At 37.5% G+C, this 26,864-nt stretch overlaps 2 long non-coding RNA genes across 3 annotated transcripts in view; one reads left to right on the top strand and one right to left on the bottom strand.

Moving 5' to 3' along the window:
- LOC147488002 (uncharacterized) overlaps positions 1-26,864 on the top strand; it is a 58,992-nt gene that overhangs the window by 9,246 nt on the left and 22,882 nt on the right. The window lies entirely within an intron of this gene.
- Positions 22,864-25,851, bottom strand: LOC147488003 (uncharacterized). 2 transcript variants are annotated; one of them, XR_015202586.1, is made up of 3 exons: positions 25,737-25,851; positions 25,530-25,622; positions 22,864-23,165 (listed from the first exon to the last, which is right to left on the bottom strand). It is a non-coding gene; the product is annotated as an uncharacterized LOC147488003 (long non-coding RNA). The 2 variants fall into 2 exon arrangements; XR_015202587.1 differs by having other exon boundaries at positions 23,113-23,234.

Below are 26,864 nucleotides of genomic sequence, written 5' to 3'. Positions count from 1 at the left end.
CCTAAGCTAATATATGTATAATAATCAATCATCTAAAAATAAACATATAACAATGAGTAATACTATGAAATGTAATAGAAGGTCCATTTCTGAAAACTCGAATAGCTGCCCCTTAAGTAGGTCCTCACATAAATGTCAAGACAAAACCACTGATTTTTCCACCTGTTTTCACATCTAAAGGTGTGTAAGTAAGTACACTTTACCTTACAATCTCAATGACAACAAGGAAGCCGAGTCGATCAAACACATCCGCCACTTTACTATCACACTAACCTATTCCTAATCGAAGCTGGAGGTCTTTATTAGGTATCATGGGATTAGAGATGGTTTAAGAAGAAGGAAATGGATATTCAAAAGGACAAGTCCGAGATAATAGAGTCTTCATATTATGTAACTTAGAGAAAACCTTGTTATTTCCTTTGCTTCTATACTTTGTTTCCATCCTTAGCCATATTTTTCTTTTCTTTTCTTTCGGCTTTTTGACTCCCTTTATTCTATTTTTGGAGTTTTATTTTATTTCTATTTTTTTTTCTTTTCTTTGATGGAAACTTTTTCTTTTTATTTTCTCAAGCAACTAACTAATTTTTGTTTACACAGGTTTTTCTCTTCTTCTTTCTTCATCATTATATTCTCTCAATTTATTCTAAATCAGGTAGGTTGATTTTTTTTGTTTTGTTTTTGTAACAGGGTAAAGGAATTGTGGTTTATGGAAGACTAAAGAAAGGCTCGAGGGGCTTAACTAGCGAAAATAATTCATAGGTTTGAATTTCGGGCTATATCGATCCAAAGAGGGCCTCAAATTCTCGCCAGATATGACATAGTGATCAAGCAAGTGGACGGTGATATCTCTATCCGATTTTACTTCTTCCTCAGGTCATTTCTCAAATGTTTCGCTTTATATAAGGCTTTTAGGCTATATTCTCACACAGATTTGTGTATAAGTACTCTAGCCTAGATTTCGAAACTTATCGCTAACAATCATGATACTCATGTAATATATTTATGATAGATGCAAAGATTATTACCTACATATTAACCTAAGTTTCTAACAATTATTCCGATGCAAAAGCCATGTGGACTTCTAGATTGTTAAGAGCATGAGAAAGAAAACAATACCAATATTCCTAAGTGTATAACATACTTTTTTATTTATATTTTGAATTTTTGAAATTTTAACTAGAAAACAAGTGCATATTATACATATCTATATCCTAACAGATGTCTTAATTACACGTGTTTCTATGCCCCCAAACACAAGAAGCATGGTTTGTCCTCAAAGCATTTAAATAAAAGGGTAGGAAAAATACCATCAAACGGATATTCGTGAACATCCGCAAAACAAGGTTAAAACATACAAATATAGTAATAAAAATTGACGAACTCTATAAGAGTTCCACCCATTATGGGGTTAACCGTAATGAAATTGCTTCGGGACATAAGGCATAACTAACTTAACTAAAGACTTACCTGCAACCTAGCATTTACCGCCATCCTCCTCTTCTATATGAGGTTCTTTTCGCATCCCCGCCATGCCATAACAACTTGCCATGCCTTCCGCCGTGGTATCATCAACTAGTGCTAACCTCTCTAGTGTTACTTGGTCCGATTGGTGTGCGGGCAACCAAATGTGGTTGTGATCGCCATCCCGCCAAGTCATGGCTCGAATGATCTTACCATTACGATTGGTGGGTCTCATGATTTCACCCTTTCCCAATCTGCGGTAATCGTACAGCATTACGGGTAGGCAACCGCAAGATAATGCGTAAACCAAGACAGCATAAGAAGGTACTTATGCCTCAAGGTATGGCCTCGCCTAAAGTAGCAAGTAAAACTCGGAATGTCATACCGACGACGCCCCTCGCCTAAAGCAAGGAAAACGCCACCACCCGTATTATCGCGTAAGTAAATTGCCGTTACGAATGTTCATCATGATGAACAACATGGTCAGGCTCTACATTCACCGATAGGCTACTCAGTATGCATGTTATATTGGTCTTGGTCCATGATATTTAAACACCCTCCCCATAATACTCATGGAAATAGGCATATTCATATAGGTATGAAGTTATCCGTCATATATCCCCACGGTGCATAGGGTCGTAATGGCAACCTCAAAACCAAAGCTATCAATTGCTTTAATCAATTCCATAGTCGCGCTATCAATAGTAAGGGAAAATTTTTGTTCTCCTTCTTGGGTACAAAAAAAAGTAATATTATTATAGAAGAATTCAGTTAGCTTAGGTGAAAAAGAATCGCCATCACTCACCGTAAGATGCCGCCATCCTAATCGCGACGATCCGCCATTTAAACGATGTCTATAGGTATCGGTTCCCATCAAGTCTTCAAAATGACTGTTCAGAATCACTATAGAGGTGTCATCTCAAAACTACTCAGAGAACAATTGCGAAAACCTGGAAGAAACCCCTCAGAAAATCGGAATTTCCTGCGGCTTACGGAGGATAAGCGCTGGCCAGAGGCTTTTGGAATTACAGTTGTTTGCTGGTCGCCGCTTCGCTGGGCGGAGATTTTTCGATTTACGTCAGGTTTAAGTCGCGTCAGGCTTCGGACGCCAGACGCGAAAAAAAAATTTATGGCAAGCAGATAGGGCGCAGGGCGCCGCTTTCACCGAGCGCGGGCGCCCAGTCGTAGTGCGTAAAACAGAGTTTACAAGAAAAACAAGAAGAAAAGCTTGGAGGAAAGGTGAGATGATTGTGGGGTGTAGTGGGTCATGGAGTAGAATGATGGAAGTTTAAATAGGTTCCGGGTTTCCAAAACGAATCGGCAAGTTGCCAAATTGTTTTAGGGCAATTTCGGAAATAGAAAATCGCCAAACCCGAAAACGGAACTAACCATAGTTTTGATTTCCTAACAACCCCGGTATCTTTTAAACTTGGTTTAGAATAGTAACTTCTAAACTCTCCTACATATCATGCTACCACTACAAAAAAATCATAGATATGCCGATATCGGCCCTAATTTTCAACTTTACTCCAAGACAACCTTACGAAAGATGATAAAAAATAAATTATATTAAAATAATATGAAATCCAAGCAATCTAAAACAAACAACTTAATATTTAAATCTAACGACTAAAATAAAATTTCACTAACAAAACAATAAAAACAATGAAATAACAGACACAACCGATGGTGAACACCTAGGCGCAGGAAGAAGATGGTCCCCGAGATGGAGACCGGTTCGTGGTGAAGAATGGCTTGAGCTTATCCGCCTCAAGGGCGACGACGCCATGCCTCTCGACTTAATGGCATGCACTCATCCACGAAAGTGGTACGCGCGAAGAAGATCTTGATAAGAGCCCAAAATCAGAAGTTTTAACCCCTAATAATCATACCGTTAGACCAATTATGTGAATAATAAGTAAGAGTTAACACCGACATGCTTTTTATGCATTTCAGTGCTTCAAAGTCCATTATGTGTAAATGTACCACTTTAGCGAGATACAGAGCAAAAGTCGCAGAGAACTTCCGAAAGCCGTATCTTTCGACTCGACCTGAATTGGGCATACCTTATGTCAAAACGACCGGCTCGGAAAGAGCTTTGCAATGGTCCAAGCCTTGACCCAATCAGAGGAGCAGAAGTGGACGAAAAGTCTGTGGAAGTCAACTGCAGCTGAAGAGGCCTTTTTCGATCGAAGAATGGGGTTTCACCCCATTTCCGCCCAAAACATGGCTCCAAGCCCATGCACGAATTTTGATCTGAATGTATAAGAACAAAAGCTTAAGTCTTTGTTAATGGTAGATTAATTAGTAGAGAATTAGGGTTCATAGCTTAGAATAGAAAGTAGCCATTAAAATAGCTTCTAGATCTAGATTTAATTGTTTTATTTAATTAGTTTCAAATCCTTTATTAGATTAAACCTTAATCTTGTTCTTCATTTGATTAGATCAATAAAGTAGTATTCTTTATCCATTTCGATTTTGTCAATTCCAATTCTAGATCTAATTTCAATTCATGTCCTTAGTTCAATTTAGTCATTAAATTAGATTTCATTATTGTTTAATTAAATAAATTTCAATGCTTTATATTATGTTTAGTTTTAATATAAATGGAAATGATTATGGAATGATTCAAGGCTAAACCTCCATTAGAGGGGGTGTGAAGCCTTGATGAAAGCTTGATTCCGATTATCGTAGAATCGCCAGATTTTCTATTCCACTCTAGAAATGATTAGTTCACCATGAGAATGGGTTTAATTGTTCACATGCTAGTTATGAATCGGTAAAATGCCATGTATAATTAGGGATTAGGAATAACCAAATTGTTATCAGCTGGGCGCTCATTCGATTACGAATTTATTCGTTAGTGGATTAAGTTGAGTTAAGGTGGAATCAACCCCTCTAACTCCTTATCATAGAATCAACGAGCATTCCCCTTAGTATTCGATAACCGAATTAGTCAGATCTTGTGGGTAGTTGCATCGTAGAGTATAATTCCCTTCAGAAAACTCTCATTTTCTACCAAAAACCACTAGTTAGATTAGAAAACATCCATGCTGAGCACTAGGAGTGGAACTAACTTATCTATCCATCTCTATCTCGATAGATCGGTAGAGTAGAATTCCCTTTGATAAACATATAGCATCATTAAGTCTTAGTTTTACTTTACGCTGCGAATTCATCGCTTATTTCAGAGGGTAAACTAGTCATTTTACCTTTTATCAAATGGCCGCCGCATCTTAGTTGCACTTTAGCATTGTTTTCATAATAGAATTAGTAATTTTAAGTCCCATTTCACCCACCCACCCTTTGTTTGATTCATACCGTGGTTGCCGCTTCAGCTTTGGAAAATTCCGCGAGAAAACGACTGAAGGCCGCCTTCACGCTTCAAAGAGAGCTGCCGACCATCGCTTATCTTACCGGACTTCGCTTATACATTGAAGGCCATCTTACTTCAAAGAGAGCGCCACCACGCTTATCTTATCGAGCTCGACTTGTTCTTGAGGCCGAAAGATATAGCCACCCTTCTCTCCAAATTCCGTGATTTCCACAGCTTTGATTTGAACTTCGAAGTTGTCAAGTTTTTCAGTGTTCTATTCTCTTATATACACCAACACGCCAGAAACAAGACGCTATTCATAAGCTAAGCAAGGACGCAATCGTATTCCTTTCTTCCACACCTCGTGATCTCCTCGTTAGAGGTTTATACTAGTATATCGAATTGTTTGAGTGTTGCATGTGTAGTTAAGCTCGACTTAGTCTTGCATGAGATTAAGGTCCGGTCGCATAAAACACCAACGAAATACACAACAACATCAACAATCAAGTCTATCTAGTATACCACACACTACACCTCTAACTACTATCACACACACCATACCGATATAATGGGGAAGAAAGAGAGACTCCTCTCTCGACTTCTACAAAGCCTTGAAATGATAGCCCCAAATCTTGCATCGCTCTAGCAAACCCACCGGGGATTTCGAATCCCTCCAAATATTTTTTATTTATTACCCGCTTTTCATGGTTTAGACCATGAAAAACCTTACCAAAGACACGCGTAGGATTGAACAAGTCCTAATAACATTCCACCATCCTACTGTTGGTTCGAACAAATTAAATTAAGGGTATTCCTTTCACCTTAGTTTATAAGGCGGCGCCTTGGTTAACTCACCTGCCACTAATTTCATGTGGACTCGTGGGCTAAACTTGTTCAAATTGCTTTATGGAACATTTTTACCCACCCCTAAAGACGGATGAGATGCTTTCTAAGATTCATTTCTTTTCGACAAAATCCTCATGAAACATTTTCGAGGCTTGGAATCGCTTCACCGATCCGCTTTATAGAGTGTCCACATCATAACTTAGCTTAAAGACACGCTAGTTCGCGGTTTTTCAAAGGACTTCAACATCACCATAAAGAAGTCCTCGACATAATGAACGGGGTAGTTTCTTAAACAAAGGAGCCCTGAGGCTTATAAATTTTGAGGACCAAACTAAGCTTAAATAATAATCGGGGGTAGTGACGATATCCCCGCCCCGCTAGTTCTTCTTCCACGCTTATGCTACCAAGATGTTTGAGGTTAAATCAGATCCCCGAGCTTAAAACTCTTAATCAATCCCTCACTAAAAAGGTAGATGCCATTTCTGTAAACAAAAGCCAATCCCCAAGTATGAATGTAAATTCAAATCCATGTAGTTTCATTGAGTCCCGAAAGCATCCCTAATCCCATCGGGTTCTATAGCCTATGAACAAACTTGTTCCATTAATAGTGAACCTAACGCCTTTTGAGACAAAAATCCCAACTTCGGGTTGAGAAATAACCAAAACGCCACACCTCAAGCGGTACAATCATCAATATGTTAGGCTAACGCAGAGCTTTAACCAAGCTCCACTACGACAAGGATGTGGTCGGTAATTTTAATAATTATAACAACTAAGTGCAACTCGACAAGGTCAAGCACAAGGTCAAGGTAATTATAATAATTATAATGCTAATAGAGGTATCGCTCCTGTGAAATAATAACTATCAAAATCCACCAATAAATAATTCACGGAAATAGTTCCAAAGAATACCACCCGCGACTACTACACCCACACAACCGATCGCCTTGACACCTTTATACAAGTGAGCCAAAACTTTTTCAAACCATGGCTCAATCCAACCAACAAATTTCTACAATCCGAACTAATTTAACCCAACAAATGGCTCAAGATAAAGCCCAAACCAAAGGTGTGTTTCCGTAACGCAATACCTAATCCTAAAACAACAAACACAAAATTTTTGAGGTAACGGATAATACTAGTAATGAATTTGAAAAATGTAGGTGAGATAATGCCATCACCACTCTCCGCTCGCAGCAGAGTGGTTGATAACAAAGTAACTATGCCTATAGTTACCCCACCAAGAGTCTCTACACCGCTATATTACTAGATAATCGGAATAGAAACCAAGAGCCTACCACCGTAGAGTACCGCTACAACAACACAACCAAAGAAACGTAAAGCTACTAAAAACATCCAGTGATACCATTGCTAAATATAGACAGTAAAACCACCGCTTCCACAAAAATTAGCCATGTTAACTAAGGATACAAATTATGAGGAGATTAGTGGATGTTTTAAGAATCTAACTATAAACCTTCCCTTCCTCGGCTATTAAAAAGCTACCACATCATGCTAAGTTTCTTAAGGAATCAGGTACTACTAGGCGAAGACAAATATACCAAAAGACGCTTTTTTTAATGTAATAATTCCCAACCTTATCCGAACATAATGGAATTGTTAAGACAAGGACCCCGGTCGCCCCATCAGATAATGCACCTTAGAGATTCCTATACGACGCAATCCGCTTTATTAGACCGGGGGCTAGTGTTAACTTACTCCCATTTTATTTGTATGCATAAATAGGTCTAGACAAGATGCAACCCACTAAAATGACGCTGCAATTAGCCGATCGGTCTATTAAGCATCCTAAGGGTGTAGTCGAAAATGTGTTGGTAAAAGTTCAGATTTCTACTATCCGGGTGATTTTGTAGTCCTCGATACGTAAGTCGCTAACGACTGGGTCCCCATCATTTTAGGGCGCCCTTTCTGGCAACCGCCAATGCGCCATTAATTGCCGCGGATGGTTCAATGTCCATGTCTTTGGCCATCTTGTCAAAGTCAATGTTTTAAAACAAGGACACAGCTTCATCTGATTCCTATGGATGGAGAGGTTAGCATGATCGAGCTTTGCTCGAGATTATTTCAACAACACGCCCATGATAGTCATATGCCCAAAATTCTTTCCTTTGGAAAGTCGACTCCAACATTTTCATTCCTACACTAGTCGATACACATATTATTGATGAGGATCGGATAGATAACTTTCTCAAAGATGTAGAGGACTACCATAGTAAATGGATGGATACGACCAATCTTTGATGACGGAATTTGATGAGTTTCTTCGAGTAGGATACAATTCACCCTATCAAGAACTAACTTGCACAACATCCACCTCGATTCCCTCCTTCCACCCTTTCAAAGGAATCTCGAAGTTTGCACTCGATCCTCGTTGTTTCTTCCGTGGCTCTATAATTTTTAAATCCTCCTAGCAAACAGATACTTCGTAAGGACAAACTTTTGACACCTTCATTTTCAGAATTGAGATTTGGCCCTTACACACACAATGAATGAAGTTCGATGCTAAAACCAACATCCTCATTGGTACACCGCTGCCTTTCTAAAACTTATCCATATCCACCATATCCTTCCACAACCATTCACTTTTCCACACTTATTTACTAGTACACCCACTCATTCAAAAATGAAAAAGAAGCGTGCATGATAGGTTACACAATAAGGTTATCCAACTTCGCTTGATTCCACTAGGCTGGTCAGTAGTCGAGAAATCTTGGTGTTTCATTGTGTTTGATATGTTTTCTCCGGATATTTATTTATGGAATGATCCACAACTATTTCTATTGTCGATATATGATCAACTCGCATGTTCATACATATGTTTTAGATAAAGTCTTGAGTATCCGACTATAAATCCACTCAAATTTCTGTGTTGGTGCATTTCCTTTCATTCCAATATATCGCGGAGTGCACCATTAAGGTAACCGGCCCTCCCTATGGAGTGTGTGGCTGTAAGTACCGGATCCTAAGTCCACGGTTCACATAGTTCACGCTTCCACTCTTTGCATGTTTTCTCGATTTTGAGTCATGTTTCTCTATGGTGTGAATTATGTCTTTATTGCTTATTGTTTTTCCTTCTAAAACTAAAATAAAAAAATAAAAAATAAAATAAACATAGTAATCTATGAAGTCTCTCGAATCTGACTTTAAAAAGACTATCGCTAAAACAAATTTTCTAAAATTCTTGTAAAAAATTTGTTTAAAGGGGTGTTCGTGGTTTTCGCATTTCAAAGGTTTTATGTCCCATTAGAGTTGCTTTAGGCCGCTTTTATTATATTACGATTCTGATTGACATGATCTATTAATTTAGAGTTCATTCGCTCGCGATAACTTTACGCCATGCACGCACTTCGAGGCGTTTTCCACTATCTCGTATGTCATCCGAAGTCGGAATAGAGTGTTTTATGGATCATTGATAGGAAATTCTCTCCTGATCATTTCCATATATCATTCGCGAAAAATCGACCGTAACGGCCGAATTTTGATTTGAAATTCGCAAAAAATCAAAAAATCGAAAATTTGATTTTGGGGCATTCAACTCAATTCACCACGCTTCATGGAGAGCGCAAGGCCAAGGCCTTTTACATTCTCACACGCAAACAGTTCATCATCGCTTTCATCTTCCACCGCCATTAACAAAGCTCCAAACCTAAAAAAAAAAAAAAATTTAAAAGAAATACCATAAACCCACGCCAAAAATCATATCCCAACCCATTTTTGTTTGCAAACACCAATCAAAACAAACTCCACCAATTTAAAAACCTAAAACCACCAAAAAAAATTACCAAATTTGTGCCGCCGCCACCACTCCACCACCACCAATCGTTCTTCAAGTCGGTCAAGTAAAACCACCACCACCACATCTTATTTAAACCCCAATTTTATTCCAAACACCATGGCTCAACGCCGAATTATTCCCGAGCAAATTTTTCATCGCCGACCATTTCGCTACCGCTTTTACGGTGACGAAATGGCTAGTAGAGACCGGAGTAGTTCAGGGTAATTAATCGGTGGACTTCTACCATGAAGACTTGGTCGACGGTTCTATAACACCGTGGAGTCGAGAGGGAGTAAGATTTTGTGTCAGTGAGGAAGAAGAGAGGGAGTCGACTACGGATCGTTATCGAGATTCTAGGCATTCCGCCTAGAATCAATGATGCCGCTTTTACAGATCCCCAGCTTGACGGGCAGAGCCGCTGATGGCGGCATCACCATCAATGGGAGCTACAATCCAAACTCCCATCAGGCGCCAGCATCTCCGAGGACCAAACCAACCGGCTACACTTTCTGGATTGGGTCGGAATGTCCTAGGCAAGGACAAGGTCGCTGATATCGGTCCGACTCGCCTTCCATCGCCCTATGGATACCCAGAGCGAAGTACGATTTCAGATCCCGAGTTTTTGGTCAACATGATCGAGGTTCGACGGTCGCTGCACCTCTTCCCTGCGGCTTATCACTAAGATCATGTCAAAGATGAAGGCAACTCCGGCTTCTAAGAGGATTTACATTACCCCGCACGAACCCGCCAGATCTATAGGAGTGTGTCCAACAAGTCCGAAATCGCCCGAGGATAGGGAACAGAAGAGGAGGAGGAGGCGAGGGTAGATGAGGATGAGTCGGAGGAGGATGAGGAGGATGGCACTCGCTTTGATACGGATGCCTTCCGGTGTTGTCCGGTTCGATGTCGAAGCATGGCTATGCTTCATAGGGCATGCTCACTCAACACTCTCGCATTGCATCCTCCGACTCAACAGCGCACCATTCATCACAACTTCGAGATCCGCACCCGCAGGGAGGGAGGATGAGAGATGGGAGCAGGCGAGGGCGAGATAGAAGCCCGGCCACTTCGTGAGTAGAGATGCTAGCACGCTTCCCACCTCATACGCATCACCTCGAGGACACAAATTACTAGGCATGAGCGCCGCCGACGGGATCGACGCACGCTGCCGACCTTTTCGAGCCCGTGAGCCACCACTGAAGTTCAGGCTCCTCCGCCACCAAAGCGCAGGTGTTTAGAGAGGACGAGGAGTGATAGTCCCGTTATTTATGTTTTAGTAGTTGTTGTTTTATTTACTTTTGTTGTCTTTATTGTAATGTAATTTTATTTCAAGAATGTGAATTTTGTAGTGATATCCGAATGAAAATTTTAATATAAGGGTTATTTTCAGTTTGTGTGCTTGTTTCATATTAATCCCACCTTCCAAACTTGTTTCAGGGTGGTTTGATCATTTCACGCTTTATTTTTATAAAACCCTAGTTAGAATTTATCATGGAGTAAGGTGAAAATATGGTCAGATAGGTATCTATGATTGAGAATCATCAGAGGATGAAATCTAGATTAAATAGGTACATTCAGTCATAATATCCAAATAAGAGATAATCGGGTTTGAATTAGAATCCGTGATACGAAGTTGTTTCCGCTGAAGTTTGGAAATTTTAGGATTTCCTAAAACCGCCGAATTAGTTTTGGCAACTTTCCCGATCCATTCTAGCAACTTTAAACCTATATAAACTTGATACAATCTATCCTCACAACTCACACTACACCTAAACTCCATCACTCACCCTTCAAACCCGCCATTCCCACGCTTCGACTTCATTTTCGCAAATCAGAACTCCTGCGCTTCTAGTCGAGCGCTGGCCTAGCTCTAAAATTCTCGAAAATTTGGTCGAGCGCTACCACGCTTCTAGTCGAGCGCCGCCGCTTAAGTTATCGGAAATCAAAAATACAAAAGATACGCACGCTTCAATCTTTTTCGACCCGCTTAAGTTACCGACAAAGAGCCCTACTTTACTCCGACCAGAAATTTTCCAGGCCAAGGCCTTTAGTATCCGGATCATTCGTGAGCTATTCCAAAGCGCAATTTTGAGATGACATCTCCAATATTGATACCGAACAGTCTTTCAAGATTTGTTCCAAAGCACTACTTACTTGCTTGGTTTCACGAGGTGATCACATACGCTGGTCGGGAACCTCTTATGGTAAGACCGGCCGAACTTTTATTCTCCAAAGACTTGCATCTTATTTTTATAATAACTGCATTTTCTTTGAGAGACCGGATGGAGAACAAGTGTTCTCCATCACCATCGACGATGAACCAATGGAAATTACCGTGTTCTTGCTAGCATTTGTTCTTGACTTGCTATGCCCGGCCGAGATACAAGACCCATGGTGCTATCAATCGATAATATGCATGTCTATACTTACGAAGTCTTTGCACGAGGCTTATGGGGCAGGTGCATTTTCCTCAGATTGAGACCAAGGGGACTATAACGCTGTTCTTGGTAGCCCGGGTCATGAACATAGAACTGTTATGTTTTGGATTATGCTAAACATTTTGGGAATGGCGCTTTTTCGTGGAATGACGCCACTTGCAACGCTTTTCCTTGCTTTAGCCAATGGACGCCTGGGTTCTATGACCTTCCCGTGACTTTGATGTCTAGTTTAGCACGAGCCTATACTCATGAGGCATAAGTACCTTCTTATGCCCGCTTTAATTTCACGATTATGCTATGTTTTTTCCTCGCTTTTTGTACACGCTTCACGGATTGATTAAGGTAGACACACGGCAATTCCACCAATAGTATTATTCGATCTTTCCGCGTAACGACTTGGCATGGGTGGCGGATACAACCTCACCAGTTGCAACCCTACACCCCATCGTAAGTGGCACTTAATAGGTTAGCAACCATAGATGATAAATGGCGGAAGCCCGGCAAATTATCATAGCATGGCAGATCGCTGATGAACCCTACTTTTTATAGAAGGTAGATGACGAAGATGACGAATAACAACGGAGTGGAGGTAAGTTTTAGTTTCATAGTGTCCGCTATGTCCCAAGCAATTTAATTAGTTAACCCCATAATGGGTGGAACTCTTATATAGTTGAATACCGCTTTTATTTCCTATATTAGTACGCTCTAACATTGTTTTGCGATGTTTTCAATTTCACGCCAAGCTTCAATGGTATTTTTCCTACCCTCTTTATTTACAATGCTTCGAGGACAAAGCATGCTTTTGTTCAGGGGCATAGAATCACGGTAATTAAGACATCCGTTAGATATAGATATATATAATATGCATTTGTTTTCTAGTTAAAATTTCAAAAATTTAAAAATATAAATAAATAAGTTTATGCTATACACTTAGGAATATTGGTATTGTTTTCTTTCTCCATGCCTTTAACAATCTAGAAGTCTCACATAGTTGTTGCATCGTATAATTGTTAGAAACTTAGGTTAATAATGGGTAATAATCTTTGCATCTATCTATAAATATATTACATGAGTATCTATGATTGTTAGCAGAAGTTTTCAAATCTAGGCTGTAGTACTTATTCTACAAATCCCGTGAGAATATAGCCTAAAGCCTTATATGAAATAAACATTTGAGAAATGACACAAGGGAGAAGTAAAATCCGATAGAGAAATCACACGCCCACTTGCTTGATCACTAAACCATATCCTAAGTGAGAATTTAGGGTCGCTTTTTGATCGATATAGCCGTAAATTCAAACCTATGAATTATTTTCCGCTAGTCACCACTCCTGAGCCTTTTCATTAGCCCTTCCATAAACCACAATTCCTTTATCCTCGCTAAAAAAAAAAAATAAAAAAAAAAAGAATAAATCAACCTACCCAATTTAGAAATAAGTCCGAGAATAGAATAGAGTGAAGAAAGAAGAAGAGAAAAAACCGTAAACAAAAAAAAAAAATTGTTAGTTGCTTCGTAAAATAAAGAAAAGAAGTTTCCATCCAAAGAAAAGAAAAAAAAAATAAAATAAAAACTCCAAAAAAAAAGAATAAAAAGGAGTCAAAAGCCAAAGAAAAAAAAAAAGAAAAAATATGGCTAAGGATGGAAACAAAGTGTAGAAGCAAAAAAGAAAATAATAACAAGGTTTTCTAGTTACATAATATGAAGACTCTATTATCTCAGACTTGTCCTTTTGAATATCCATTTCCTTCCTTCTTAAACCATCTCCTAATCCCCGTAACACCTAATAAAGACCTCTAGCTCAATTAGGAATAAAGTTAGTGTGATAGTAAGTGGCAGATGTGTTTGATTGACCCGCCCTTTGTTGTCATCGAGATTGTAAGGTAAAGTGTGCCCACTGCATTAATCGGAGTAGCTTAAACTTGAGTGCAAAAATCGAAAGTGTTGTTTTTGACTATTATTGTGAGAACCTATTTAAGGACGCTTATTCCGAAGTTCTCGTAAAAACAAACCTCGCTAAACATTTGATAAGACTACTATCAGATATATGTTTATTGTAGATGATTGATTATTATGCATATATTAACTTAGGGTTTTGACTGGTTATTCTTATGTAATTGCTGTAGAGATGTATAGATAGTCGAAAGCATGAATAAGGAAACAATAGTTTTATTTTCTTAGTCGCCAGAAGATGATATTTGAAGTTCATGAGTACCTTCATCGAAAAACTCTCACGAGGTTATAACTCGTCCACTAGGGAATTCCTAGTGGTTTAAGGCCTTGTTGCATATGGTCAATGCAATCGCGACTCAGCCAAAAACGAGTAGTTAGAACTCCATTTTTGGTCACTTATTCTAATTTCTCATATTTGCTTGAGGACAAGCAAAAATGTCAGTTTTGGGGGGTTTGATAAGAGCCCAAAACTGTAGTTTTAACCCCTTAATAATCATACTGTTAGACCAATTATGTGAATAATAAGTAAGAGTTAACACCGACACGCTGCTTTTTATGCATTTCAGCTTCAAAGTCCATTATGTGCGTAAATGTACCACTTTAGCGAGATACAGGAGCAAAGTCAAGAGAACTTCCGAAGTCAGATCTTTGACTCAGACCTCGAATTGGGCATACCTTATGTCAAAACGACCGCCCTGGAAAGAGCTTTGCAATGGTCCAAGCCTTGACCCAATCAGAGGAGCAGAAGTGGACGAAAAGTCTGTGGAAGTCAACTGCAGCTGAAGAGGCCTTTTGATCGAAGAATCGGGTTTCAATCCCCATTCTCCGCCCAAAACATGGCTCCAAGCCCATGCACGAATTTTGATCTGAATGTATAAGAACAAAAGCTTAAGTCTTTGTTAATGGTAGATTAATTAGTAGAGAATTAGGGTTCATAGCTTAGAATAGAAAGTAGCCATTAAAATAGCTTCTAGATCTAGATTTAATTGTTTTATTTAATTAGTTTCAAATCCCTTTATTAGATTAAACCTTAATCTTGTTCTTCATTTGATTAGATCAATAAAGTAGTATTCTTTATCCATTTCGATTTTGTCAATTCCAATTCTAGATCTAATTTCAATTCATGTCCTTAGTTCAATTTAGTCATTAAATTAGATTTCATTATTGTTTAATTAAATAAATTTCAATGCTTTATATTATGTTTAGTTTTAATATAAATGGAAATGATTATGAATGATTCAAGGCTAAACCTCCATTAGAGGGGGTCAGAAGCCTCTGATGAAAGCTTGATTCCGATTATCGAGAATCGCCGATTTTCTATTCCACTCTAGAAATGATTAGTTCACCATGAGAATGGGTTTAATTGTTCACATGCTAGTTATGAATCGCAGAAATGCCATGTATAATTGTGGATTAGAATAACTAAATTGTTCTCACGGCCAGCTCAATTCGATTACTTAATTATTCGTCGTTAGTGGATTGTTGAAGTTAAGGTGGAATCAACCCCTCTAACTCCTTATCATAGAATCAACGTAGCATTCCCTTAGTATTCGACATAACCTAATAGTCAGATTTGTGGGTAGTTGCATCGTAGTATAATTCCTTCAGAAAACTCTCATAGACTTAAAAAACACTAGTTAGATTAGAAAAACATCCATCCTGTAAGCACTAGGAGTTGAACGAACTTCGCACTCCATTCTATTTTTACATTCTCCATCCCCGACTCGATCACTCAAAATGCTATATCGGCGTTAGAGTTCATCCAGGCGGATCGTGGGCTTCGAGAACAGACTTGAGTTCAATCAAACATCTTATACAAACCACACGAGATTGTAAGGTCATGATTAAAATGTACCTCTATGTTGGTGTAGATGCGTGGGTATGACTAAAATGTACCTCTACACGATAAAAAGGTCCTAGAAGAAAATCTCGGTTAATAAATTAATAACTGCAATTGTGAATAGCCAATGATTGTGTTGAATCAAACAACGGTTTTATGAATAGCCAATGAATCACTTGAGAAAAATCGGTAAACCACTTTTCTCTATAAAAAGAGGTAAAACATTAAAATAAAAATTCGAGAGAGTGATTCTCCAGGCGGTCGGGAAAAGTAACTCTCTAAACCAATTTTTAATCACTCACAATGACCGGGATAGATGAAAGGTTAAGTATATACTCTTGTCTGAGAAATTAAAAGCGGCTTAGGTAGATGAAAAGTCAAATACTGACTGAGGAAATAATAAGCAAAACAATCCAAACAACCAGTATATACCTCAGCGACATAAAGCTATGAACAATCATTGTTCATATGAACAATGAACATAAGTTATGAACAATCATTGTTCATACCTATTTGAGTATGAACAATCGTTCATATCTCGACATAATGTGTATGATTAGTAAGAACACTGACGGGTATGAACAATGGAATTTGTTACGTACCTATTTGGGTTGTTTATACCTTAACATGTATGAACACTCATTGTTCATATGAATAATGATTGTTCATACCTATTTAAGTTGTTCATACATTAAAATGAGCTATGAACACTCATTGTTCATACATTTTAGGTATGACCGTTGTTCATCACGCCAGTATGTGTATGATCGTGGAGACGCACATTGGAGTATGAACAATCAACATTCGCCAGCTATTTGGGGGTATGAACAATCACTATTCATACATCAACATGAGCTATGAACAATCATTGTTCATACCTATTTGGGGTATGAACAATCGATGTTCCACCTCGACATAATGCGTCAGTGATCAGCTATGAACAATCATTGTTTATACGAATTTGGGGTATAAACAATCATTGATTAAATACCTCAACATAATAAATGATCGGTAAGAACACCCTATTGAATTATGAACAATAATAGTTAAATACCTATTTGGGTTGTTAAATTACGCTTAACATGCATGAACACTCATTGTTATTATGAATAATGATTGTTCATACCTATTCAAGTTGTTCATACATTAAAATAAGCTATGAACCTCATTGTTCAAATTTATTTGGGGGTATGAACAACCCGATGTTCATATCTGATGATCGATAAGAACCCTATTGGAAACTGGCTATGAACAATCATTGTTAAATGCGTTGACGTGGTATGGCGATCATTATTAAAACCTATTTGGGGTATGAACAATCGATATTCACACCTCAGCATAATGTATGATCGGTAAAAGCATACATATTGGAGTATGAACAATCATTGTTTATGCTTCAGCATGTTTATATGAACAATCATTGTTCATAAATTAATATATTGTATGAAGTTCACCTGTTTGGGTACAGAACAATGTACCTATTTGGTGTATGGTGCATTCATTCCTCAATAATATGATGGAGTAAAAGCACCTATTAGGGGAATATGAACAATCATTATTTATGCTTCAAAATGAGCTATGAATAATCATTGTTCAATAAGAATAATATATTGTATAAAGATGCGTTCATCTATTTGGGTATGAACAATCATTGTCCATACATAATATATTGTATGAAGTTCACATTTGAGTGCGAACAATGCCTATTTGGGGTATGAACATTCATACCTCAACATAATATGATCGGTAGAAACACATTGGAGTATGAACAATCATTATTTATGCTTCAATATGAGTTATGAATAATCATTATTTATAAATTAATATATTGTATAAAGGTATGTTCATCTGTTGGGTATGAACAATTATTGTTAAATCACATGACATAGAATATGAGCTCGTTGTTCATAGCAAAGCGATAGAAGGAGTAAAATCGAAAAATATTTATTTCAAATCCAGGTTATTTGTCATATGGGTTATTTTCACTTAAAATTGGTTTTCGGGGTTATTTTTCACTGAGAATTTGTCTTTTAAAGATTGAAAAAGCGTTGGTTGTGATAGTTATTTTCACTCGAAAATGGGCCTTGGGACCAATTTAGAGGGAGTGACTCTCGGGGACAAATTAGGAAAAGTAACTCTAGAGGAGACATTTTTTTTTTGAATCACTCACAAGGGCGGGTAGATGAAGGTCAAAGTATACCCTTGATCTTGAGGAATTTAAAAGCGGCTCGAGGGTAGATGAAAGGTCAAAGTACCCACCTGTGCGAGAATAATAAAAGCGGACTCGGCCCAAAAGCGACCGGTGTATATAGATATGAACAACTGATTGTTAAAATACCCCGAATAATTATGAACAATCCAATGTTCATGCATTAACAATAGGTATGAACAATGTTTGATTGTTCATTACCCCAAATAATGAAACAATCCCGATGTTCATACCTTAACGATATAATTTATGAACACTCATGGTTCATATGAACAAACATTGCCTATTTGGGGTATAAACAAAACATTCATACCTCGACATAATGTAGGATCGATAAAAGCCTATTATTGAATTATGAACAATCCTTTGTTTATATCTATTTGGGGTATGAACAATCAATATTAAATACCTCGACATAATGTATGATCGATAAGAATATTTATTAGGTATAAACAATCATGATTCATACCTATTTGGGGGTATGAACAATATGAACAATCAATGTTCATATACCTCGACTTAATTTATATAATAATCAATAAGAACAACTTATTGAAATATGAACAATCACTATTCATACATCAACATGATCTATATATGAACAATCATTGTTCGTATACCTATATTTTAGGGTATAAACAATCAATGTTATACATCAACATAATGTATGATCGGTAGAACACCTATTGAATATGAACAATCATTAATTGTTTATATCTCGACATGAGCTATGAACAATCATTGTTCATACATCAATATATTATGATTGTTAAATGCATCAACATAAGATATGAATACTCATTGTTCATAGCAAAACAAAATTTGAAAATGTAAAATTAAAAATATTTATTTTAAATGAGGCCATTTATTCGATCTTAAGGGTTATTTTCACTCAAAAATTGGTTTTCCGGGTTATTGTCACCCGAAATTTGTCCTTGAGAGTGATTAAAAAAATCGCCGGTTTTGAGAGTGATTTTCACTCGCAAATGGGCCTTGGGACCAATTCATTGTGATAAAAATTGGTATACAAAATTTCTAAAATTTCACTACTTTTTTGTGGATAAATTCCAGAATAGATTTTTGGGCCATGATTCACAAAATTCTTTGGGCTATTCTGTCCAGACTCAGTACTATAAATCATGGACTAAAATATCGCCGATATATATCAGTATTTTGGTACACCGATATCGATATTTCCGACATATATCCACCGAATATAGAATCTTTTTCCGATATATATCGAATTTCCGATATGAAACTTTATATCGCCCGATATAATCGATATTTCCGATATAATCGATATATATCGGTTGACTTTTTTGACTATTTTTAAAATATAAATCCGATATATATCCGATATTTCCAATATATATCCGGATATTTCCGATATTATATTTCCGATATATACAATATTTCCGATATTTTAAATAGTTTGGACTGGTTACCAAAAAATGGATATATCCGAAATATCCGATATATCCGATATATATATCGTTTTTGGGTACACCGATATATTTATCGATATTTTGGGCCTTGCTATAAATAAACAAATAAATGTAGCTAGTCGAGGCCTACACCAGGTAAATTTTAATTTTAAGGGTGCTGGGCAGTTTAGGTCGATGGCGATCGAAGATACCCTAAAAACCTAAGAGAACGATATAATGGAGGAAGAGAGAAATCAGAATATCATTCGAGGTCTTATGAAGGCTTCCTCCCGGCTCATATTGTTTTTGATTTTTCATTTATTCCTTGTTTGTCAATAGAATTATAAGAAGTATCTTATTAGGGTTTTATTTCTTGTTCTTAGATTTTTTTTTGGGAAATATAATGTTGAACTTGGTGGAAGAAAATCAAAGGAAAGACGTAGATTGGTTGAAACTTCCAAACCATATTTTAACTGTAATATCAAACAAACTGATCAACGTTAGAGATTACATCCGCTTTGGTGTTGTTTGTCATTCATGGAAATGCGTTTACACTGAAAACCTGCCCTATTATTCTCCTCCAACTCAACCTCCGTTGCTCATGTTTTGTACTGAAGATGAAGCTGATCATGACATTAAAACTTTCATGTTCTACTGTCTCTCTGAGAGAAGAACAGGTACTTTTCGGTCTCTAGTGCCCAATAATATGGTCTGTCGTAGTTCTACCCATGGATGGTTGCTTATTATGGACAAGTATTTAATAAATTCCAATTTTCTACTAGTCAATCCCTTCTTGTTGGTCAATAACAAGATCGAGTTGCCACCTTTCTTCGTGGAAGGAAATTCTGTTAGTAATATGGTTTTGTCTGCTAACCCAGCAACGAGCACCAGTTATGCGATTATGGCAATCTATGATAACTATAAGCGTTTGGCCTTCTTCAAATCTGGAGAGAACCTGGACACCTGTTAAAGACTTCAATAATGTCCCCGGTTTAATTGAAAATGTCATCTACTGTGATGACCGATTTTATGCTGTAGATTGCAATGGAGTACTTTTTGAATGTCATGTCAGCCATCCTCATCCCAAGCTATTGCGTGTAGCACCAAGCATTGGAGCAACTCCTGATCAACCATGGTTCTCACTGATCAAGATATATCTAGCTGAAGCTTCTGGGAAAGTGTTGCAGGTTAGAAGGCAGGTGATAGCCAACAACACTAATAGATTCGAAGTTTTCAGACTGGACTCCGTTGGCTCTAAGTGGGTTGAGGTTAAAAGCCTAGATGGACGAGTGTTGTTTTTAGGCGATAACTCTTCCATATGCCTAAATTCGTCAGATTTTCCAGGATGCAAGCCCAATTGCATATACTTCACGGATGATGTTACTTTCCGTAAGACCAGCTGTTACATCCTATTTTCAGAAAATGTTTATGACACGGGAGTCTTCAATGTGGAAGACGGAACCTTTGATCGATACTGTCCAATAAAGTTAAAGAAGAAATTTCCAGCCCCCATTTGGATCCGAGCCAACGCTACCACATTGATTTGGTTCACTGGTTTCTTTAATTTTTGTAGATGAGAACAGTTGACTGAATTAGTTCAAGTATGATTTAATTTTATTGTTGTGTTTTATTGGTATGAACATTTTGAACCTATCTATGCTTGGGCCTTGCCTGCAAAACTGCAGCAATTAACTCTTTAGAAATTCTAGGTACAACATCTCATGCTGTCATATCTCCTTCCTTCCGTTCACTAATAGAACAATGTCCTAAATGTCTTCATCAGAGTTGAGCAATCGAAGATCATTATGATTGAGCTCGTAGTCATACTTACATTTTATTATGATTGAGCTCGTAGTCATACTTACATTTTATTTTTCGTAGTTATCAAATGGTTGTTTATTGATCACTGTCTTACTATGGAACATTTGCATTGCTTCACTCCTTACTATGGAACATTTGCATTGCTTCACTCCATAATACGTTATCAGTTTGTGAATTAGATTGACTCTGTTTGTGAATTCATCCAAGTATCTGTTAGTCCAAATGATAAACTGGCGTGGAAAATTAGAGACGAAAGAAAGGTGACTGCCCCATAGCACATAGCCACATACTACCTCTAGTCCAAAACCAAAGGCGGCGTGATTCCAGTTGATTCAACAAGTAGAATACATTAATTCAAAACCCTAAAACTATTGCACAACTTAGAAAGATATTTGACTATGTGTTTCGATGGGGAGCAATCCAGTTCGAGCGGAAAAATCATGCCTGATGAAGTTGAAAATCAAAGATGCTTTAGAATCAAGTGATTTGCCACATATTCAAAAAGTGAAATATGTTCGTTCTACTAATTTCAGTTATTAAATATTCGTCTTGGCGTGTGACAATATTCTGATGTTGGAATGCCTATTTAAGTATGAACATAATTAATTACCGGAAATGTTAATATACACGAGGTTAAAGCTAAAATTCTGTTCCATCATAGTCCTCTTGTTCCCAACTTGCTCGTATTTTAGCTTGCCTTTTCTTGATAAGAAGAGCTGTTGCTGGATCAAGGACCGTAGTATTCATGGCTAAGAGCTTTACCTCGAAGTTCATCTGTCTGATACGATTTTCTTCTTCCCTCGCCTCGACTTCTCTCTGTAAAATATCGAGGTTCCTTAGTTTCAATTGATTGGAAATCTTGGCGGCTTCCAGATCAGTGTCTTTATTGGAAATCTTGTCTTCTTTACAAGACAAAGAGACTTCCGTAACTGCCATGGAGCCCCCATTCTTCTCCATTTTCTCATTTTCATTACTTCTCCTTCCTGTAGCATAACTGTAGCATTGAGGGGTGTTGAAGGAAGGGTTGCTTCCTCATCAAGAGAGATAGGAGTTGAGTCATTGGAGGAAGCATCCTCAAGACTACTGGCGACGGTGTCTTCTCACAGGTGTTTTGCTTGACTTTTGTCTCAAGCGCACTATTCCACTTAGGGTTGTCCTTAAGGATGCACCAACAGTGGTCTAGTCTCGAAAAGGCAGTCGTTCTTAAAATTAGTTGAAACTTCGTTCTGGCAATTGATAGCTAAACATGTATAAAAATGGTAAGTAGAACACGAATAAGAATAAATGATCATTCAAGATTGTTGATATACTTACCTGATCTTCAATACTGGCACCACTTGGTCTTTGATTCTCCACTTGATTCATAATTGCAGTGAATTTAGTGGCGTGCTTCTTTATATGCTTCCACCGCCCAGTTAATGAGTCTATGCTCCTCTCAACGTTGGGGAGATGCTGGTGAAAGTCCACAACTACACGATTCCAGAAACCACCAGAGGTTTGACATTTTCCATTCACGCGTCTTCTGAATTCTTAACCCACGCATTGCATAACGCTTTTTGGTCTTCTAGCATCGTGAAATGAACTGACTTTCTCTTTGGTTATTGACTGGAGTTGCCATTAAATTACCTAGATGAGTTACCACAAATAATAAGTTTTTGGAATGTGTGAAAAAAGTGGGGCTGGTATATATATTTGTGAATAAATAAAGTGGTTGTATGGCCATTACACACCAAATAGGCGTGTTAGATCTGGGAGGACTGTTCAAACCAGTTAACTAGCATGTCGAGTACTGGCCAGAAGATCACTCAAATATGTATATATATTTGGGAATAAATAAAGTTGTTGCATGGCCATTACACACCAAATAGACATGTTAGATGTGGAGTGACTGTTCAAACCAGTTAACTGGCATGTCAAGTACTGTCCAGAAGTTCATACCATCGCCGTCCTCTCTTCTCTTTTCCAGTCTTCTATGTCATACCTCCCCTCTTCTCTCTTCCTCTTCTCATCTCCTCCTGCTGCATCTTCTCGCTTCTGTTGCTCTCCCTCCGTTTCTCCTGATTCTGTTACCATTGATCAGTCATCAACCATTCACATATTAATATAATAGATGGGATCCCATAATAGAGTGCCTGTCAAAAGTTAAAATATTCCCGATGAAAGATTGCTAAAACGATGAAAATTTAAACACACACACACACAAAACAGTACATCTGTTTTAACAGAGGAACCAAAAGCAAAGCACACAAAAATCATTGACAACTACTAAAGGTTTGAGCCATTTGACCAGCAAGCTTGGCATAATATGATATTATGATAGGAGTACAAATTTTGGAGTCAAAATTTAACTCATGAAGCCATTATCAGAGCTTCCTAAAATAACCCCATATATTCTTATTCAAGGTACTCCTGTTATTTCTGTATTGGGTTTGATCTTACGACAAATCAATTCCAACCATTCAGTAGTGAAGTGGTCATAAAACTGAAAGTTATAATTACAACCATGATCTGACTTGCCAACTGCGATCACTTCCAAACCTTACTCTTTACAAAGAATACCAGCAAAAAACAGACAAACAATTTGTTGATTTAATTCAAATTTAAAATCATCTGTTTCTCTTATGTTTGGCCTAAGTTGAACCAAAGAAGAGGAATTTTATTAGGTGATGTCTCATACACAGGCCATCGGGCAAAAACACAACAGCCTGCTTGAACACATTCTTAAATTTGGAGCAACCAACTCAAAACCAATTGGAAATGAGCAGAGCAGCCCCAAGACAAAGCTAGGCCTTAATGGCCAATGTTGGATTACACATCTCAACTATGTATACCTACAGAACGTTTTGGATTCAGATGAGAGAACAAGAAAAAAAAACGAAGATGTGATTTTCTTCTCTTTGTACAATTACATCATTACCCCCATTATCAGTGTAGTGAAATAAGTTATACAAAGATTTTCGTTTCTTCAAAGATACTGTATCAATTCTTTTAACAGAATGCATTTGATAAAAGCTTTGCCCAAGCATTTTTAAAGTAAGAGATTTGCTAACACTCAACTTTAATAACTGTATTCACTGAAGTTTCTGCTTCTGTAGGACATAGACATATTATATCGAATGTGTAACTTTACTGCCTTTTAGAGGTTGTTAAGGAAACTATATAGATGGTTTGGTCCTCCTAATTGTTGGATATTTACTTATTTAGCCTGCACAGGGAAAACCACAAACAGAATAGCAGAGGCCTTGGCGTTTTCGTTTTGTTTAGAACTTACTAAAAGACATGGTATCAGATGTCTTGAAATGAGATGGGTCGTCAAGTGCTTTTGAACATGGAGATTTTGGCGAACTGGAAACTGACTCCGAAATTTAAAAATAAAATGAAAAAAAAATACTGAGATAGATTGAGTATCTCAATGAGATAGCGGAGCAAGATTTTTTAGGACCAAACATTGTGACTAACTGGTTAGCTTCGACAGTAGTGAAGGGGCAGCATATGGTGGCATTTCATAAAGGGCATTATACCTGGAACTCATAAAAATCCTATCTAATAATGTTATAGGCTAGATACGTCGCCGTAATATTAAACTGTGGACTCTGTTATAGTAAAAGATTTCATCTTCTTTTTTTGATTGGTCAAATTAACTTACTGATTAAGACTTCAAAGGATAGAAGAGTTTACAACGATTGTTTATCGTAACAAGACACTCCCATCTACCAAACTTACCTTCCTAATTACAAATCCCTTTCATAAAACAAGAGTGCCCCAGTTGTAATTCCATGTATTACACTGTTACCATATAAATAAGAAGAAAACAAAAAAGCACACTTAATTATTTTTTGTACCACTTAAGATTTATGGAGATAAAGGTAAGACTAGTTACTGACTTTTCACAACAGTGAATCTCATTATAGTGGGTGAAAATCTGGTTATCAACCATCTGACTAGTTACTGACTTTTTCACAACAACACTATAGTAATTTGCCATGGCAAAATCTGGTTATCAAACATAACTTAATAAGTGAGTATTTAACAGCATACTCTGTCATATTATTTACTTCGATGTTAGTTTACTGGAGTAGTTTATTGTCACTATTTGACCAGTTTGAGGATCGTAGGCCAAAACAGAGAGAATAGGCAGGTGCACTCAACAATGTGAACCTATCTCTGAGAAAAACAAGAGGCGTATCCGATTCCAAAAGGCCTAATTTCTAGTCCTAGGAGTTTTCTTCATTTTTAACTCCCAAGTCATGGTTCATGCAAAAGCTTAAGTTCAACTTGCATCCAAAATGATGTTAAGTTTCAACTCTTGATAAAAAAAAGTTGGCAATGCATAGTGGAGTTACGATATGTATATGAAGTAATAAAACTAGGAGCTTTAACTCACACACAAAACACACCATAGGAATTTGAGTATCAGCTTAAGATACCTTGAGATTGTTGTAGTCGACCCAATGCAATCTGCAGCTCCTTCCTTAACTTTTCATTTTCCATCCTTAACATTTCCTTCTCCATGTCGTGGTCTGTGTCACCAACAAAAGGATTCTGAAATTATTTTTTAAATAGAAAGTCTTCTTTTTTACAGTTAAACTAGCACGTTTAAAAGGGTTAGAAGTAAAAGTGTATGCCAATTTTACCTGTGTTTGCGTGGGGGTTATCCATCTCGAATTAGCTTTCTAGGGTTTCAACCTCTACTCCTGTACACTGTTGGGTTTCAAATCCAACTTACGTCCGGAATTCCAAAGATTTCTTACCGAATTACGAAATCATTGAAATGCCGAACTTTTATTAATATTTCAATGCGTTTCCGTTTCCTACACAACCGAAATAGTTGTCGGAATTCCAACATTTCCTTCGAATTTGCAAACAGCGATACATTACACTTGGCAGACGCTTAGTTGCTAGCCATATGATAGTAACTACCGTTTTCATGTACACTTTCGCCACGTCAGAAGATAACAAAGAAAACATGCGGGGCCTATGCCCTCAACCCTTAGGCTGTGTTTGTTTAGTGGCAAACCATATTTTCCCACTTAAACAGTGATTTGCTTGTGTTTGTTTGTCAAAATAGGAGCTGGCAAACATAATCTTTATTTGCCTGGAAAATGTGATTTTCCCATGAGAAGTCGGGAAAATAGGATCCACTCCCCCCCCAAATCTTTTTGTCAGTGGGAAAATAGGAGTTATTTTTCGCTTAGGCAAGAAAATTTGCCAACCCTATTTCCCAAACTATCGACCTCTTCTCTCACTCTCACTCTCTCATAGTCGCCACTCCCATCTCCGGACTATCGATCTTCTCATTCACTCATCTCTCTCTCGAGCTTTTTCTCTTGCAAATTACTCCTTCTCGATCTCTCTCTCTCAATCTCTCTCTCGGTCTCTCTATCAATCTATCGGTGTCTCTCTCATCTTTTTGGTCTCTTTTTTTCAATCTCTCTTAATCTGTCTCTCTCTAGCCGATAGCATCTAATAAACTATTTTTGTTTCTTTTTGTTTGTTGGTTCGTTCGAGTAAATTGAAGAAGGTTGTTAGTTCTTTTCATCAAAAACAAATTCGGTTTTAGACTATTTTTGTAATTAATTATGGTATTGTTGCTAGATTTGTTTAGAACTCTTGCTATGGTTTGTTTAGAACTATTGGTTGATTTGTTTGAATTCTTGCTATTAGAATCGCAGATTATAAATTTCATTGTTAATAATGTGTTTAGTAATTTTGTAATTAATTATGGTATTGTGGTTAGAAACTAATTTTAAATTTTAATACTC

This window comes from Coptis chinensis, chromosome 7 (genome assembly GCF_015680905.1).
Source record: "Coptis chinensis isolate HL-2020 chromosome 7, ASM1568090v1, whole genome shotgun sequence".
Taxonomy (NCBI): Eukaryota; Viridiplantae; Streptophyta; class Magnoliopsida; order Ranunculales; family Ranunculaceae; genus Coptis; species Coptis chinensis.
Note: the sequence above shows the minus strand (reverse complement) of the source record. Positions and strands in the feature narration are given on the sequence as shown.